Genomic DNA, 17,213 nt, shown 5'->3' with positions numbered 1-17,213 from the left:
GTAGAGAGGACAAAGAATGGATGTGCCTGGGGTAGTTGGAGAGTGTAGAACCAGGAAGGGGATAAAAACACTCGCGTCAGGAGGAACATGAGAACATATGACATGAGGAAAAAACTGTCGAGTATATATGGCCCAAGAATGGAAGAGTGTGAAAAGTGGAAAAGAGTGTGTGTGAAAGGTTATTGTTTCTCTGGATTCTGAATTTGTGCTTATTAGGTTTGGTAGTAGGAAAAGAAATTGTACTGTTGGCATGTTGCTTAATTTTCAGTTTGCCCAACTGGCATCACACTGTAACGCGTCATCAGTGATATTGGTAAGTGTGGGGCTCCTGGAGTAATTGATAATGGCAGTCTTGTGGAAATATCTTTAAAATGAAATCTGACCTTTGAAAATACAAAGTTTTCAAACTAGAATATTGGTAAGCATACTTGGGAAAGAGAAGATTGCAAGGAAAGGAATTGAGAGGAAAGAAAAGTGAGAGGAGTTGTAGCTTGAAGTGTGTATTATATATTATTGTTATTTGGTTGAAGCAGAAAGTAGGTGAAGTTCAGTTTCAAGAGTTGGATGAAATAAATACAGCTGTAAATATAATTAGGACAAGCAATTTGAGGAAGAGAAGCTAGAAGAGTACTTAAGGAGAAAAGGGATAAAAATTGGGCTAGGGTTACAGCCATAGAGATGGAAGTATATGAAGTATATGTATAATTCGAGGAAGATATCATAGACTTCACCCACCATTCAACTGTTGAAATATGAATGTGACAGTAACCATTATGTTGTTATTTCTTCTAGAGTCACCACCTGTTCGGGGAAAAGGTAATAATATATATATATATATATATATATATATATATATATATACTATATATATATATATGTGTGTGTGTGTGTGTGTGTGTGTATATGTATATATATATATATATATATATATATATATATATATATATATATATATATATATATATATATATATAATGCGTGTGTTATTTATGAGAGAGAGAAAGGGAGGGGAAGTATACTCCATTTAATCCTCATACAATGATGTTAGTCATGAATATATCAAATCCTTGTTTAAAAATGACTTCTTCGGCTTCTTCTTAAATCAAAACTTGAATCCTCAATGTATGAATATTTGTTACGGAGTTTTAAACCTGTATTCCACCTAGAAATTCGCTATAAAACCATGACACTTGCATAAAGTACTGAGTAATAGCAAAGGGTTCTAGGATGCCCAGAATCACTAAATAAAGTTTCAAGTAGCCATGCTGATATCCACTGAATGCTATGGAATGTACATAACACTGACCTACAGTTATGCCGAATTTTTGTCTTGCAACAATATTCTTTCTCTTAGATATTGTCGTGAAGTGTGTAGTTTTTCTCAGTCCACGCCAGTCGTTATATAATAAAGAAAAAATGATAGTTAAACTTAGTGATAAGTGTTGCTTACTATCCGGCACAAGGCAGCTGCATTAGCGTAGAAGCAGCATCAGTTGGCAACATTCAGAAAGTTGACCCCCAATTAACCGCTCCATGATTTGTCGATAGTTGCTCCAGGTGGTGTAACAACTTGATTTATTCTCTCTCTCTCTCTCTCTCTCTCTCTCTCTCTCTCTCTCTCTCTCTCTCTCTCTCTCTCTCTCTCTCCTCTTGCTATTCCGACAGAAAGATCTTCGAAATTTGCTGTAGAATAATCGAATTGTCACTTATATAAGAGCAAAAAGCAAACATACCCTCCAGTCATGCAAAAACCAGTGTATATATTGCGTTAAAATTTTTCATTTACAAAGGTTCATTTTTAACGTTCTGATATACCTAAGGAGATTTCATATTACCCTATAGTTTTGTTATGGTTATGATTCAATAGGATGAAAATTATTTTTTCGTAAAATTTTTAAGTTTGAAAAAAGTTTTAAAAATTGCTTCGACAGTTAAAAAATATTGTCATTATTACCATTTTTTCTTTTACTTTCTTCAAGAATTTAGATGTATTCGACTGCTCCTTTATATTGTCTGATCATAAAGCACTGAGAAATTTCTAACATTTGCAGAGAATTACAAATGATTTTTGCAAAAGGCAATTGGATTAAAGCTTTCTGCTGACTTCAGCACATTCTTATACGTATTATCATCTTCCATCTGCAGTTGAGTTTCAAAGACTTCCTCCACGACATCTTAGAAGATTTTTTTTTTTAGTTATTTTGACTTTTTTTTTTTTCCTCAGAGGAATTTGCTCGGCCTCCGAGGAAGCGCAAGATCTGATATCATGAGGCGCTGATGATCGCCCGAAATAAATCAGGCGGTTTCATCATGGCTAATGATGCCTAATGACAGGATTGGGAAATCCTCATGGCACTTATTAAACGGAGTGTGTCACGGATTTATGGCGCTCTATGTCATCATCAACATCATCATCATCAGCATGTTTATACCTCGGCCAAGTTTGTGGACCAGGTCAGAATTCTCCGCCCCTTTATACCTTTATGGCTTTTACATTACGTTTCATGTTTTGGTGTTGATTTATGTGTTCTCGTATTTTTATCGAGATGTTAACTGTTTTTCATGACGAAATAGCACTACTTGGTGTTTATTAGGGAGGAATATCCCGTATTCTCTCTTTTTATTAGGGAGAAATATCCTGTATTCTCTTATATGAACACCTGCATAATTAGAGTCATTCGCATAAACAGCAGATACTTGAATATATATGTATTTGTGCCTTGTTATTTTATGTACTTTATATGGTAGCATAAAGCAAACCTGTCTCGATATCATGCAAAAAAGTGTCCAGCTCTTTCCCGTTGCTTGACCAACCCTCGCGACCAGCATACTCCCAGTGCGATATTCCACGTCGTCTCCATCTTAACAAAGACTCTGGAACTCTGAGTCTCCGTCCTCCTTTTATACGCAGTGTGATGCCCTTCCTGGTCAGCACCATCATTACGACATTTGTGAACTTTTCGGGAAAGGAAGGGTCGGGTAAGTCTGGGGTCCCGCTGCTCTTCCCTCGGGAGGAGGTTGGACTGTCAGTGTCAGGGGGCAGGGCAGGGCAGGGAAGAGGATGCTTAGGTATCTGTGGCAGGGGCGCTTTATCTCAAGGAGGATCAGGAGGAGGAGGAGGAGATAGTGGTGGTGGTGATCGACGTCTGGAGGGGGAAGGCTTCCTCCACGCCCTTACCCTTGGGCATGACACGTGCTAACACCACGTCAAGGTACCCACTTAAATTATGAAACTCTCTCTCTCTCTCTCTCTCTCTCTCTCTCTCTCTCTCTCTGCTTAAGGCACATTTTTTTTTTACTAGCACTAATTCTCTGAAAAGCCATTTCGAACTCCCTTTTTTCAGTAATGTTCAACAATATGCGATAATGGTTCCCCTTTTAAAAGTTATATATATATATATATACGTGCTTTTTATATAAATTAACGATAATCATTGGTCATGACTAGACACCTTATATGTGTATGTGAGAGAGAGAGAGAGAGAGAGAGAGATTCACAGAAAGGTGGAGAGTACAGTGTGGAAATAAGTGACTGTAAACTGTACATCGTCTTATCAAGTATATTTGAGAATGATGACATACTTCATTTATTTATGTGTTTTGCTGATTGATATATACATGTTTTAAAATTATATACATTGCGTTTAGATTCCTATATACAAACAAACAAACAAACACACACACACACACACACACACATATATATATATATATATATATATATATATATATATATATATATATATATATATATACTATTGTGTGTGTGTTAATGTTGCTATTATTCTCATATATATATATATATATATATATATATATAGAGAGAGAGAGAGAGAGAGAGAGAGAGAAAAAAGAGCATCATTAACACCCCCATACAAAAATGGGAATAAAAGCACGTTAAAAAGAAGAAGAAGAAGAAGTTGAGCTAGCTATACGATTCGTGCCCTAGAGGTTGAGGGAGGTTATCAACTGATGTCAAATTCGCTGGCCATCCATAATTGGCATGTGATGGCCCGGGGCCATTAGCAACGCCTCGCCTGAGTGATTTTTCTATGGAAAGTAAGTATGACAATCAGGAGAGAAATTATCCGAGCAAAGTTGTAATAATGTGTTGACCTCCTCCGAGATGAGTGACCCCGATATTGAACGTTATGGGTCCCACGAAGGAGATGGTCAGTCCAACCACCAATTAATGCCAATTTTATGGTGACCAGATATACCGTTATGGCCCTTCCAGCGCCGGGGCTGTCGGAATTCAGTCCGACAGTTATATATTGCACCGATAGGTACCACGTAATTGGTTAAGAGTGGAAAGTAGAAAGGTGCCCAGTGCTCTCTCTCTCTCTCTTTCTGTTTATTTGTTAGCGGAGGAAGCAAGAGGTTAAGAGATACAACGTAGGATTAAAGCTGTGATTATTACACAGCCAAGCGGAGCAAATCCAGTGTAAAATTCCAATGACACGGCAATCTCTTATTTATGCGGAAAATGAATTGCAGGAGCCAAATATGGGAGGATAATGTGAAATTGCGATAAAAGATTAAGAAGATCGTTCGGACTGTGTACAAAGCTTTACCAGATGATGCTAAAAATATGGAGTACAATATTAAGATTATTAAATTGAATGACCCGTTTGTCGTATAAGGACGTGCGCCTCGGTTGTTCGAAAGTAGGCTACCTTGGCGTGTGATGTTAAGCTTTAAGGTAGTGCATCTAAATATATTATGCAGTTTATGCACTAAAGTTGTTCTTATTAACGAATAGGACAAATATCTGTTTTCCTCAGCAGTTTCTCACGAACATCTTTCGTGATGTTGAAGTCAGTTATAACGTCCTCTGTTGAGCATGATATATACAGGTAACCTATTAAGAATTTCTGTTTATATATTGATTTTTTACACTTCCCAAAAAGAAATTTAGTTTCTTGATGTAGTTTTAATGACGTGTGTCAAGACCAGCATCAACGGTAACCTTATGATCATCGCGTTCGAACTTTAGTTTCATTTTCAGCAATTATCAGCTTTACCTGCTGAGGTGTCCAAAGGAAAATATTTTGTTTTATGTTCATTCGGATGTTACTGTTCTGAAATGCTATAGACTCTCGTTACCGACAACTGCACCAAGTCTTATGTTGCTTTTTCAAGTTTCTGTGCTCATTTTAGTTTTCTGGAAAAGAAAACTATTGTTCCGGCTTTGTCTGTCCGTCTGCACTTTTTCTGTCCGCCCTCAGATCTTAAAAACTACAGAGGATGAGGGCTGCAAATTGGTATGTTGATCATCCACCCCTCCAATCATCACATACCAAATTGCAGCCTCTAACCCTCAACAGTTTGTTAATTTAATCATTGAGATTAGCCATGATCGTGCGTCTGGCAGCGCTATAGAACAGGCCACCACCGGGTCGTGGCTGAAAGTTTCATGGGCCTTGGCTCATATAGCATTATACCCTGTACAGAAAGCTCGATTGCGCCGAAGAAACTTCGGCTCATTTTTTACTTGTTTTTACTGTGATCAGTACTTCTCTTTTATCCAAGTTTGTGACCGGCCTAGATACAGCCTCGCGACCTAAAAGGATTTGTAGGGTAAAACAGTTTGGGATTGGGGAAGGAAGGAAGTTTGTTTTTGCATCAAGTATTCGTTATGAAGTTACGTGAGAAGTTTGAAAGCAAAGGAGAAAGTCTGTTATTGGCACACATTGACCTCCAGGAGGCTTGTGACAGAAATGATCGAGAGACAATGAATGTGGAGAGTGTTGTTGGTAGATGGTTTAGAGAGGAGAGCGACGTAAAGTTTTTATGATGGACGTGAAGCTCGTGTTACAGTTTGCTGGAGGAAGAGTGACTGCTTTGGTATAAAAATGGGTTTAGACAAAGGAGGTGTGATATGTCCTCAAGGCTGTTTAATATCTTTATAGGTGGAGTGATGTGTGAAGTTAGGGAAAGGACAGTAGATGTGGTTAGAAAAGAAGATTAGTCATGAATGGAGTTTGTAATGGCTGGTGTTTGTAGACGATACCTTAGTGATTAAGGATAGTAAAGAGAAGCCGCAGAGATTAGTGACAGTTTGAAAACGTTTACAGGAGGAGAAAGTTAAAGAGTAAACGTGAGCTAGAGTAAGGTTATGAAAGTAAGTGTTAATATGAACTCTGGAGGAATGAACGCACTTGATTCATTCTGGTATTTTGGAGTGAATTTAGTGAACGATGGTAGAAAGAGGGAAAAGGGAGTCAGAAAACCGGTGAAGCAAAAAAATGCAGTAGTGTGTGTGCAAAAGATTTGGAGGAAATGGAAGTGTCACTGGAAGCCGTATTGGAATGTATGTATGTAAATGAAATGTAGATGTTGAATAAGGATATAAGAAAAAAAATGAAAGCTTTATGGACGAATTTGTGTATGTAGAATTGGAAGAAATGAAAGTGAGAAATTTGGAGGAACGTAGAAGGGGTGATGAAGGGGTACAGCCTAGGTGAAAGGACAGATGGTTTGGCCGTTTGAAAAGAATGAAGTATGATAAACTGGAGAAAAATGGTAGACACTTCAGAAATGTCAAGAGGAAGAAGGGGAGGGAGACCTAGAAAAGGCTTCGCAGTTACATTGAAAGAGGTATTGGAAAGACTGGCCTCAACATCAAGAAAGCAGTGTAGGGGTTGGTAGAGACAAAAATAAAACAAAGTCCTCTAAAAAATTATTTGAATCATTTATTTGCATCTACTGAAAAAAACAGAGGTGATACATTTGAGATACAGCTAAATGAAATTTAAAACCAATGGATAGAGACACAACCACTTATTTGCATCGGCTCCGTAGGGGTTAGTGCCATCAGTGCACCTCATGCGGTGCACTGTAGGCATTACTTAAGGTTCTTTGCATCGTCCCTTCGGCCCCTAGCTGCAACCCCTTTCATTCCTTTTACTGTGCTACTGTTCGTATTCTCTTTCTTCTATCTTCCTATCCATTCTCTCCTAACTGTTGATTCATAGTGCAGCTGTGAGGTTTTTCTCCTGTTCACCTTTCAAGCCATTTTACTGTCAAATTCCGTGTCATCGCTGAATGGCCTCATAGGTCCCAGTGCTTGGCCTTTGGCCTAAACTCTATATTCCATTCCGTTCTTATACGTCAAAACCCTTGAAAATGCCAACGGAATTATCATCACACTCTCCAATCTCCTATTAATTTAGGGCAAATTGAAAAATGCATTCCATTTTGAGACGCCCGACCTCGGATCTCTCCTGGCGCCTTTCCGTTATCGTGTGGTTCTGCATTGCGTCCACTCTTCAATAAATAACCATCGTGGAAAACGCCCAAGTGAGGAGGTTGTTTGCATGATTTAGATCCAACATTCAGAGGGAGGTCGCTGTGGTTCTTCCTGAGTATGTCGGTGGTAGTTAGAGGCAGTTGCTGTGGGCAGAGAGCGGTTGATTTGCGGAAGCAACGGCTGGATGTTGCAGAACAGTTGACCCCCAAATATTGCTGATGCCAGCATTCAGTCTGTATGTATGTATATAAATACACAGGCAATATATATATATATATATATATATATATATATATATATATATATATCTCTATATCATGTAATGCTGGGCATAACAATTTTCATGGACATGATTGAACCTGACTGTATAACATGCAAGCCTTGTTTTACAAAGTTGAAATATTATATATATATATATATATATATATATATATATATATATATATATATATATATATATATATATATATATATATATATATATATATATATATATAATATATATATATATATATATATATATCTTATATGAAGGAGAGAGAGAGAAAGAGAGTTGAATAAAATACTTTATTGCCTTTTCACCAGTTTTGGGAGATTATACTAGCTATTATTACTAGAACATCAACTAAGTGTATATTCTGTTCAACTATGCAAAACTTTACACCAAAAAGAAATGACAATATCGTAAACGCTAACCAGGAAGAGTGAAAAAATTAATAAACGACGACACACATAACCGAAACTGTGCTGAAGAAAAAAACAAAAACATGCATTATTAACAGCCGAGATGTTTAGATTGACTAGAAGGGCTTCCCAAATGCTAAAGCAATGGCCTGCAATTTCAAGAAAACGGCTCGAAGTATTGCAAACCAAAGGGGCGCGCCGATTGCCGAATTTCGAAAAATTATCGAAAATTAGTTATTGACAGTTTTGGACAGTTTAATGTCCAAATAAACTTATCACAAAATATTATTGCTCAAAAAAGATTTCTCAGGTGAATTTATAGGCAATTTTGCTCATCGCTTTAGGGCCCACTGAGCAACAAACGACTGCAAAACTCGTATGGTCTTATAATACCAGCAGGTTATTGATTTGCACTGATGTAAAATACACATGTATAGCAAGAACAGCAACATCAAAATGAACAAACAACAAGATTCTCATTTGTACCCCGGGAAATAAAAGTGGTAACTGGTGAAAGTGAAGCTAAAGTTTGAATGTTAAGATCATATGGTTAGCCATTAATGTTGGTTATTTTCACACTTAAACTGCAACAAGAAACGGAATTTCTTTGGTAAATTTAAAAGGTAGTAAATAAACTAAAACCTTTACTGGGCGAATTTTACAGCATGATCAACTGATTTCAACTTACGAGAGATGTTTGTGAGGAATTGCAGGAGAAAAGAGAAATTTGTCCTGTTAGTTAAAACGAATAACTTTAAGGTGCAAACATTCAACGATAAACTACTGGAAAGGAGGGAGAGTCAAAATATAAGAAGAATGTGTGGTATATGTAATGTAAAGGAGAAGGCTAGGGAGGGAAGCTCGCCTGAGATACTATGGCCATGTGATAAGAGAGGAGGTGGAACCAATCAAGAGAGCCAAGAACATGCCAGTGATGGGGAGGAGGAGTGTGGGCCGTTAGCAGATCAGGTGGATGGATGTGGTGAGGAGGGATACAGGTGAGGTGGGACTGGGGGAAGAAGATGCAAGGAATAGAAATAGATGGAGAAACTTGACTCTAGCGGCTGATCCTACTATACAGTGGGATTAATAAGGCCGAAAGAAGATTCAACAATGAACTTCTTAATATATTTAGATGTGCTATAAAAAAAAATGTCAACATCACAAACCAAGGTGCTTTTTAAACAACCAAGATGCAAATCCTTTTATTACAAATCATTATTACAGTTTTCTATAGCACCACTTTGGAGTTTCCCATTGTCTAGTATCTACAGGAGTTCAAACGCCAAAATAAGATGATGTCAGTTGACTGATGGGAAATGTTTTCACCCCATGGATGTGTGTTCAGGAGATCAGATTCTATCCAGCGTACCTTTCATTAAATCCCATTGTAATGATACCTATAGAACTAAGTAGTAACCATAGGTGAATGTTTTAGGACGACCACCACAAATTTAAGTGAAGGCTTGAGATATATACATTATCAGGAAATGAATAAGCGTTATTTTCTATTTTTTCTACCGTAACATATGACAAACATACATATTAAAGCAGAAAACAAACTGCTGGATGCCTGGAAACGAACTTAGGGGAACAAGCAGAAGCAAAGGGCAACTCTAATAACAGTTGGCAAGAAGCTTGGAGAAGCACTCTGCAATCATCATCACGGGATGGGCGACAGAAAGAACTGTAAGTGGGCGTCTGATGTTTTCCACCCGACACCACATCCCAAAAGGCCAGGTCTAATCTTGTATCAAGGAGAGTCATGAAGAATTTGAAATGCATGCCATAGAAATAGGGTGTAAAATTAAAGGAGAAAAAGTGAGTTGTGCTGGTATGGACGCAGCAAACATAATGGCAATCAAAACTAGATTATGACCACAGGAGGTCAGAATATTTATTTTGAACCCAGAGTAAATGTAGATCTGAGATATTTTTGTTTTATAAAGCCACTCAAGCATTGCATGAATAAGTATATGCCTTTATCGCACGGCTGAAAAATTTTGCATTTACACTTTTGCTATTCACATGAACCTGTAGTTCGCAAAATATAAATTATTTTCACATGTAAGTCGCCTCATCAGAAAGAGAAATTACTGAAGGAAGATAATCCAGCTTTTAAGGAAAAACCACAACTTAGTTTAGAGACAAGTTCCTTACAACTAAAAGAAACAAATACTTGTAACCCAGATTTCTTTGTTATCAACAATGGCCATATGTCTCAATTATAGAGTAGCCGGTGCTACTGTGCCACATCCACAAAATATAACTTGTTAGCTTAATTCACAAACGTTTCAGGGAAATAGATAAACAGGTCCTGGATTAGGATATAATAGGCCTTGGGAATGTTTAATACATAAGGAGGGAAATCATTTCCCCAGTGACAGGGAAAATTTAAAGTTATGGGAAAAAAGCGTAGTAATTGTGGAAACCTAGGGTATTTCATCAGTAAACGTAACGCTACAGAGAGAAGTGTAGAAAATTACTTTAAAGCAAATACAAAGTTATTAGTTAATAAAAAGCACCCTAATGCAAATATTGAATTTTTTGGCTGAATTCCATGAAATTAAAGGGAATCGTGTTAGATCTCTTATATTAATGATAATTCCATTGCAGAGAACTTAGACACAGCTGCAGACGCTTAGGTTATCAAAAAGTAGGAAAAACATAAGTAAATCAGTCTTTGAACCGTGTGATAAGATTTTCAAAGTCCATAACAATGCGATATTCATGTTGTAAGATCGGCTGTTACACAGCTATAAAAACGAGAATGTGGGATTCGCCAGTTACTGTTGTACAACGTCATTAACGTTGTTTGGGCTAGAATGTACATCGCTTTAGACTGGGAAAATATTTTAATTTCTACACGAGACTAACATAGGAAATGCCTCACAAACTATGTTCTTTGTTTAGGGAGGCACTTGCAGAAAACTTGGGTACTGTAAAGCATGTAGGGGCTATGCTAGCATTATTGATTAATTACTGATTTTTTGTTAATTCCAAAATTCCCAGCAGCCAGAAATATACCCTTTTCCCTCAGACCATTGGCTGAGAAGGGAACAGCGTGGTTATTCTAAGAAATTATCTGTGAAAAGGTTCCATATTTAGATTGGGATGCCCCACTGTTACCATTCATGAAAAGTGAAGCAAGTGTCAGATTATTTGGTTTGTAAACTGGGCAACATTCCTTAACTGAAAAGTATTTAATAGAATTGATCTGTCAGATATTTCTACAGCTTATAATACACGGGGTCTCGAGGACATTGCACTACGAGCCTTAACCATCCAAAGGAACCCCATTATGCCGAAAGCCTTCTTGTTACTTAGTTTCAAAATGTCACCAGTCATCATTTTATATATAAATATAATTCCATAACTAATTTCAGTAACATCTGCTAACTTTTCATTTTGGCTTATGAAACATTATGTATTTCTCAGTAATACAGTGTCCTGAAAAGAAAGAAATTTCATACGATGTACTACCCATTCTATATCTGTGTAGTTCAACTAAGCTTCGTTTTCTTAGTAAAGGTTGCAATGTTATTTTGTATTTAAAATTTTCCTTCTGTTTACCATCTCTTTCGTGATGACTGCATGTTGTTTTACCAGATGACTTAATAAAAAAATGCATAGAATACAATTAATTATATATATATATATATATATATATATATATATATATATATATATATATATATATATATATAATATAGTTACTTAATTTCATTTTATGTCTTCTCTGCATTGATCATGTTTAGCTATTTGTTAACATGTCGTCAACTGTTACAATTATTAATCTTACTGCATGTTTTACCAAAATATTCGCAGCAGAAAAGCTTTTCATTTTTTATTCTTTTTTACTAATACATATCTTTGTGCTTATTACTGCATAAACAAGGACATTTTCTGTAAACGTATATTAAGTATGTGTCATATTAAACAAAATATTTCTATATGCAAAACTTTTAAAGCTTAGACAACAGTTGTTACACAAATTCTAAATTACAATAGCTGCCACGTAATATTTTGATTTTGCATTTTCTTGCGACAATACTTAAGACAGTTTACGATTTAAGGAAATAAGATGGTAATTCTACTCCGTATCTTATAACAGGGTGATAAATTTCTCACATCTTACGTAAAATTGATGGGTAAACCGTAAGTATTAACAAATAAAGTTGTTAGTTACTATTTTTTCTAGTTACTTTAGCCGTCAATAGGTGTCCATTGTGGCGTTGTCCAATACGAATTTCAGGGAGGAAAACAACCCTGAGCAATGTAAAATGTAATGAAACCGTTATGTAGATAAAAAGAAAACTAACATAATCAAGTAATGCATTTGATTTTATGATAGAGTGATAATTAACTGAATAGTTTATTGATATTAGCTGTGTTCCAGCATGTCTTGGACAATTTTTTTTTTGTTTTGATATAGCCTATTTTCTTTTAGGCTCGTCCGCTTTTAACGGGAACAGCAAATCTCGAGGAAGGTTTCAATTTGTGGGTAAGCCAAACTGTTTTTTTAACAATATTGTATGTAATATGATTTTTATTCTAACATTGTAAGCAATGTAAGTTTCTTATTAGTCCTGTGTCAATTAATTTTTATTTAACGGGTTTTATAATGTCGATTTATTAGCTATCCATATTCTTGTCCAGGTAGTAAGCTAGGTTAAGCATTATATTAACATGGAAGGGCAGAACTAAGCAATAACTCTGCATGGGGTATTACTTTGGAAATTGATTGGTAGATCTAAGCCGGCTGTCCGCGGTGAGCTAGGCTATGGCAGTTGACGTATTTCTACATAACTTTACCTGCTGAACAAGAATTTAAAGTAATATTTTGTCGCTCGGCTGTAATTAAGCTGTAAATTATCTTAGACCTGTAGCCGACGGTAAAGGGGACCTGTTGGGAATCGGGGTGCTGGGTGTGGTAGAACCCTTTTGAGAATAGCTAACAGTAAGGAGGACCCATTGGGAATTCGGGGTTTTTGGTTGGGTAAATAACTTGGGAAAAGGTTTGGGTACCTTGTTGTATTTCCTGTTAAATATGTCATTTGGAACATGAAAATAAGCAAAAAAAGAAGGGCGAATAAATGGATAGTGGTTTATCTCCAGAGCCAACTTTTCATTCATTACTAGAACACTGATTCTAAGCCTTAACACGCATGCACTAGCTTTTCAGTTCATCAATCAGTAGCTGCGGTTTTCGCTTAGCGAGAGCTGTGGAGACTGGCAGCGGTGACGTTTTCCTGAGTTATTTTACTTGCTGAACAAGAATTAAAGTAATTATTTCGCCCAGAACATACGAGCTTGCCAGAAATCTTTAAAAATGCAGATAAAGGTCACGAGCGCCCGTTCTGTATGGCGACCTATAGAGGCCACCAAGTTGAAAGCGGAAATGGTAATGTTTTGTTTCCCGTTTATGAAAAAGCTTCAAAGAAAATGGAGCCGACTATGGCAATTGACGTTTTTCTGTGTTATTTTACTGATTTACAAGAGTTTAAGGTAATATTTGCTGGTCGGCTGCTGCCAACTGTAATTAGCCCTTGAGCCGTGCGTGACCCACTGGTACAGACATGCAGTTTTCATGTCAATTACATTTAGTTAAGCAGCCGACTGACAATATATTATTTTAAATTCTTGTTCAGCAGGTAAATAATATAGAAAACATCAATTGCCATAGCTAGCCACACCTCTAGACAGCCTTTAGCAAATTACCAATTGATTTTTCCTATAGTATTTTGGTTGCTAATTAAGAATTTACCATTATTTGTTGTCAGTCGACTGTAATTAACCTCAGAAGTTGTATGCTGGCCATCCTGGAATGCTATCGTACATGTGCAGTGTTATAGGGGAGGTTTTGTTAAAAAGTGGAGTTTACTTTACTGGGGGTCCAAGTAACATGGCCTGCTAGGGTAGGTTAGGTTAGTATGTTAGGTTGGTGTAGTTCCTTTTATAATAGGCTTCCTTAGCTAATCCCATCTTAAACAAATGGCTCCCTGATGATTTGCACATGCACGGAACCATTCCATAATAACAACATAGCGGTCCGGTCTTTCTCCAGTTTTCCCCCAGCCAAAACCCTATGTTCCCAAAGGGTCCCAACCATGTTGGGTAGATATAAGGTCAATAATAATTGACCGACAATAAACCACACCACTGCCTTCATCAGCAACACTAAAAGTATAGGAAAAATCAATTTCCAAGGTAATAGTCCATGTAGAGCTTTTGCTTAGATTTACCAAAATGTGTTTTAAACTACAGAAAGTATTGCTGAGAGCACTGACTTCTAATTAGCCAAAGCAATTTGATTATGAGCTACCATGTCCTGCCCCTGTCTTGCCACATTGTCTTAGTGAAATATTCAGTGTGTCGTACTTAGGTTAGGTGCAGCCTATTTAAGAAACTATAAGATTTTACTTTACATCATAATTGCATTCTGGAGTTAAATGATAATCTTCATGTGTTAATTTGTTGAAGGTTTCTGACATTCATTTTGTAAATAAATGCATAGTTTTAGAGATGTGTGATATTCTGCAGTTGTGGGGGACCACAGTGGAACAGTAGGGTTTTTGGGTGGGGAAAATGCAAAATAAGTGAAATACAAATCTGTATTTAAACTAAATTAACCTTGGGCCTTACCTCCCTGGGCCCCCCATGTAACCTAACTATGGGTATTGAAAATTAGAATAAATAGGGTAATGACCTAACCTAACCACATGTAACCTAGGGTGCCAGGTCCTTACCCAGCCAGGGAGCTTGGACCACTTCCCACCTAACCTGACCTAACCTACTGTGCAGTCCTTACTGGGCCCCCCCAGCATAACGTAGGTTACCAGGTCCTTACTTACTTAGCAAATGATGCTACCCTAAAACCTTCAATTAACCTTACCTTAAACACAATCAGAACTGGCAGAAGTAGGCTATCATGGGATGTTAGAATACATTCTTTTATTTCACTCGTATTTTCCCCCACCTAAAAACCCTGGTTACCCACTGTAATCCCCATAATTGTTGGATATAAGAGGGGACCAGTATCTCAAAAAGTTCTCAAAGGTGGCCTAGCCTACTAATCTGCTACTAGGATAAATGTCAGAATCATTCAAAACACAGGCTGAAACAAGAAAATCGTATTTTCATCCATGATACAATTATAGTTTAATGTAAAAATTTAGGAACATCCCCTGAAAGAGCTAGGGAAACTTACGTTTCAAAGCATGAGAATAAAATATGTATTAGATAAAGAAATGGAAAAGGGCAGAGACCTGAAGATTCTGCAAGGTAATCATCACAGATATAAAAAGTACCTTATAATACATATATAGGAGTGTGAAGGAAAAGAAAGATAAAGTAGGTAAAAGTTTAGGCAAAAAGCTTGGTGAATGTTTGCAATTTATGAGTTTAGCAGGACTGAAGAAGCCTGAGGAAACAGGAGGAGGGTCAGAGAGACTTGACTGTGTTGTTGGTGAAGAGGGTAAAGATGTGTTAGCGTAAGTATGATTGTAGTATGAATAACAGGTCATCAAACACTGTTGCTAGATTGTGGCCAGGTAGAAAAAGCTGCACATCCAGATCTATTTAGGCATTTAAGTCTTTACCTTGACATTAAAGCCATGTTTATGGTTTTGCTGAGGTCTGTCATTTACTGTATTAAGTCATTAAGGATACTTTGGCTTTGATTTTCTTTCATTGTAGTGCTTTTGGTAATACTAGTAATAATAATGTGTTTGAATGCATACACACACAAAAAGTCAAGGTTTATGTGGGTCTCTTTCCAGGAATATTTCTTTTCAAGCGCCTTTATTATATATTTTCCATTTTGGAGTTATTTATCAATTCACCTTTTTTACATTTTAAATGCAACAAATAGACGTTCTGAAACCTCCTTATTGGTTTTCTAAAATTAAGTGCTTTAAAAAGCTGTAAAGCATTCCTTGGCCTGAGAGTGGAGGTGTTGGCAGTCGGGAGAGCTGTTGCAGCTTTGGCTGTCCATAGTATGTTGTCATATCTCAACGGTAGCTTGGTTGTGATTGTTCTTTCAGTAGATGGTTGGTTTAAGATTAAGCCAGTCAAGTGAATGCTGACCTTGTATGCCTTATGCTGGCCACGTGTTGTGGAAACTGAGGTTTAGCAGGACAAGTTATACAATGAAAATTGCCATCTTTATATTAATCCTATTGTCAGTTATTCTATAACCTCAGTTCTACAGTTACCCAAACTAGTTTTAATAGTGTTTGGTTATTTAGTGGACTCTGCCAGCTTTTGCAGATCATGAGATAGTCAAAGAAATGTCTTAGACAGTTATCAGGTGATGGTCATGTTGGCAGAATGAGATAAATTGCAAAGAATTTATAGAGCTTGTGCATTGCAAATTTATTAAAAAGTGGGATTCTTATCACTAACAAAATTCACACTTTCATCAGTATTAAAGCAGTTATCACATATTCTGTATCCCAAGCAAATCATAAACTCTGTAATAATTTAATTTTACAGTTTTGTAAACTGCTTAGTGCTACAGCATGTATCAGCTCAGTACAGGTGTTTCAAAATTATACTTAGTATCCACATAATATTTAGATAACAGAGATCATTTGGTTTGGCAGAATTACAGTACTTTACTATAAGTAACATGTCATATTTCAAGAAATTGCTTTATGTCATATTTCAAGAAACTTGCTTTATTATAGCCTAAGCTTTTAGATCTTAGCTTGGTTTGCTCTTTCGTACAAGTAACCTATCATATCACCTTTCAAGAAACTTGCTTTATTATTTCCTAAGTTTATGGATCTTAGCATAGTTTGCTCTTTAAAACATCATAATTTGGGTACTTGCAACTCTTTCGAGACATAAGCGGAGAATGGCCTCGTAGATTCATGTGAAAACTTTTTAAAAAGTGTTTTAATAGAGCAGAAAGGAAGATAATGAGTGATTGGATTAAATCCAAAAGTTTCACATAAATAACTTGAAAAGTAATTACATAGCTATAGTTTCTAACTCGTGCAGCAGCCTTTTCTTTTCTTTTTTTATCGCGGTAGCGCTTCAATTGTTTTGTGCAGGTGACTAGCATCGCCCACTATCGGGGAACACTGGGAACGACTTAGCAGACAAGCTCATTTTGTTTCTGCCAGCTCTCGACTAAACATCAGGTTGTTAGCTGCAGCTTTTTTCATGGTTTTTGGTTGTATTTACTGAATTTCGGTGAAGTATTACTACTTTATTTTGAGTAGCCTTCAGGGTTTGATCAGCTTATTAGCTTTTAGGATCAGGATTTAGT

At 36.7% G+C, this 17,213-nt stretch overlaps 1 long non-coding RNA gene across 4 annotated transcripts in view; it reads left to right on the top strand.

The window, feature by feature from the left end:
* LOC136852290 (uncharacterized) overlaps nucleotides 1-17,213 on the top strand; it is a 156,113-nt gene that overhangs the window by 123,880 nt on the left and 15,020 nt on the right. For 3 of the 4 annotated variants that reach the window (XR_010857100.1, XR_010857099.1, XR_010857098.1), the window contains exons 1-2: nucleotides 12,134-12,221; nucleotides 12,387-12,440. This is a non-coding gene — a long non-coding RNA (uncharacterized lncRNA). Of the gene's footprint in view, nucleotides 1-12,133; nucleotides 12,222-12,386; nucleotides 12,441-17,213 lie in introns of those variants that run through there. The other variant, XR_010857101.1, reaches the window with a different exon arrangement.

The sequence above is a fragment of the Macrobrachium rosenbergii genome, chromosome 25, assembly GCF_040412425.1.
Source record: "Macrobrachium rosenbergii isolate ZJJX-2024 chromosome 25, ASM4041242v1, whole genome shotgun sequence".
Lineage (NCBI taxonomy): Eukaryota > Metazoa > Arthropoda > Malacostraca > Decapoda > Palaemonidae > Macrobrachium > Macrobrachium rosenbergii.
Note: the sequence above shows the minus strand (reverse complement) of the source record. Positions and strands in the feature narration are given on the sequence as shown.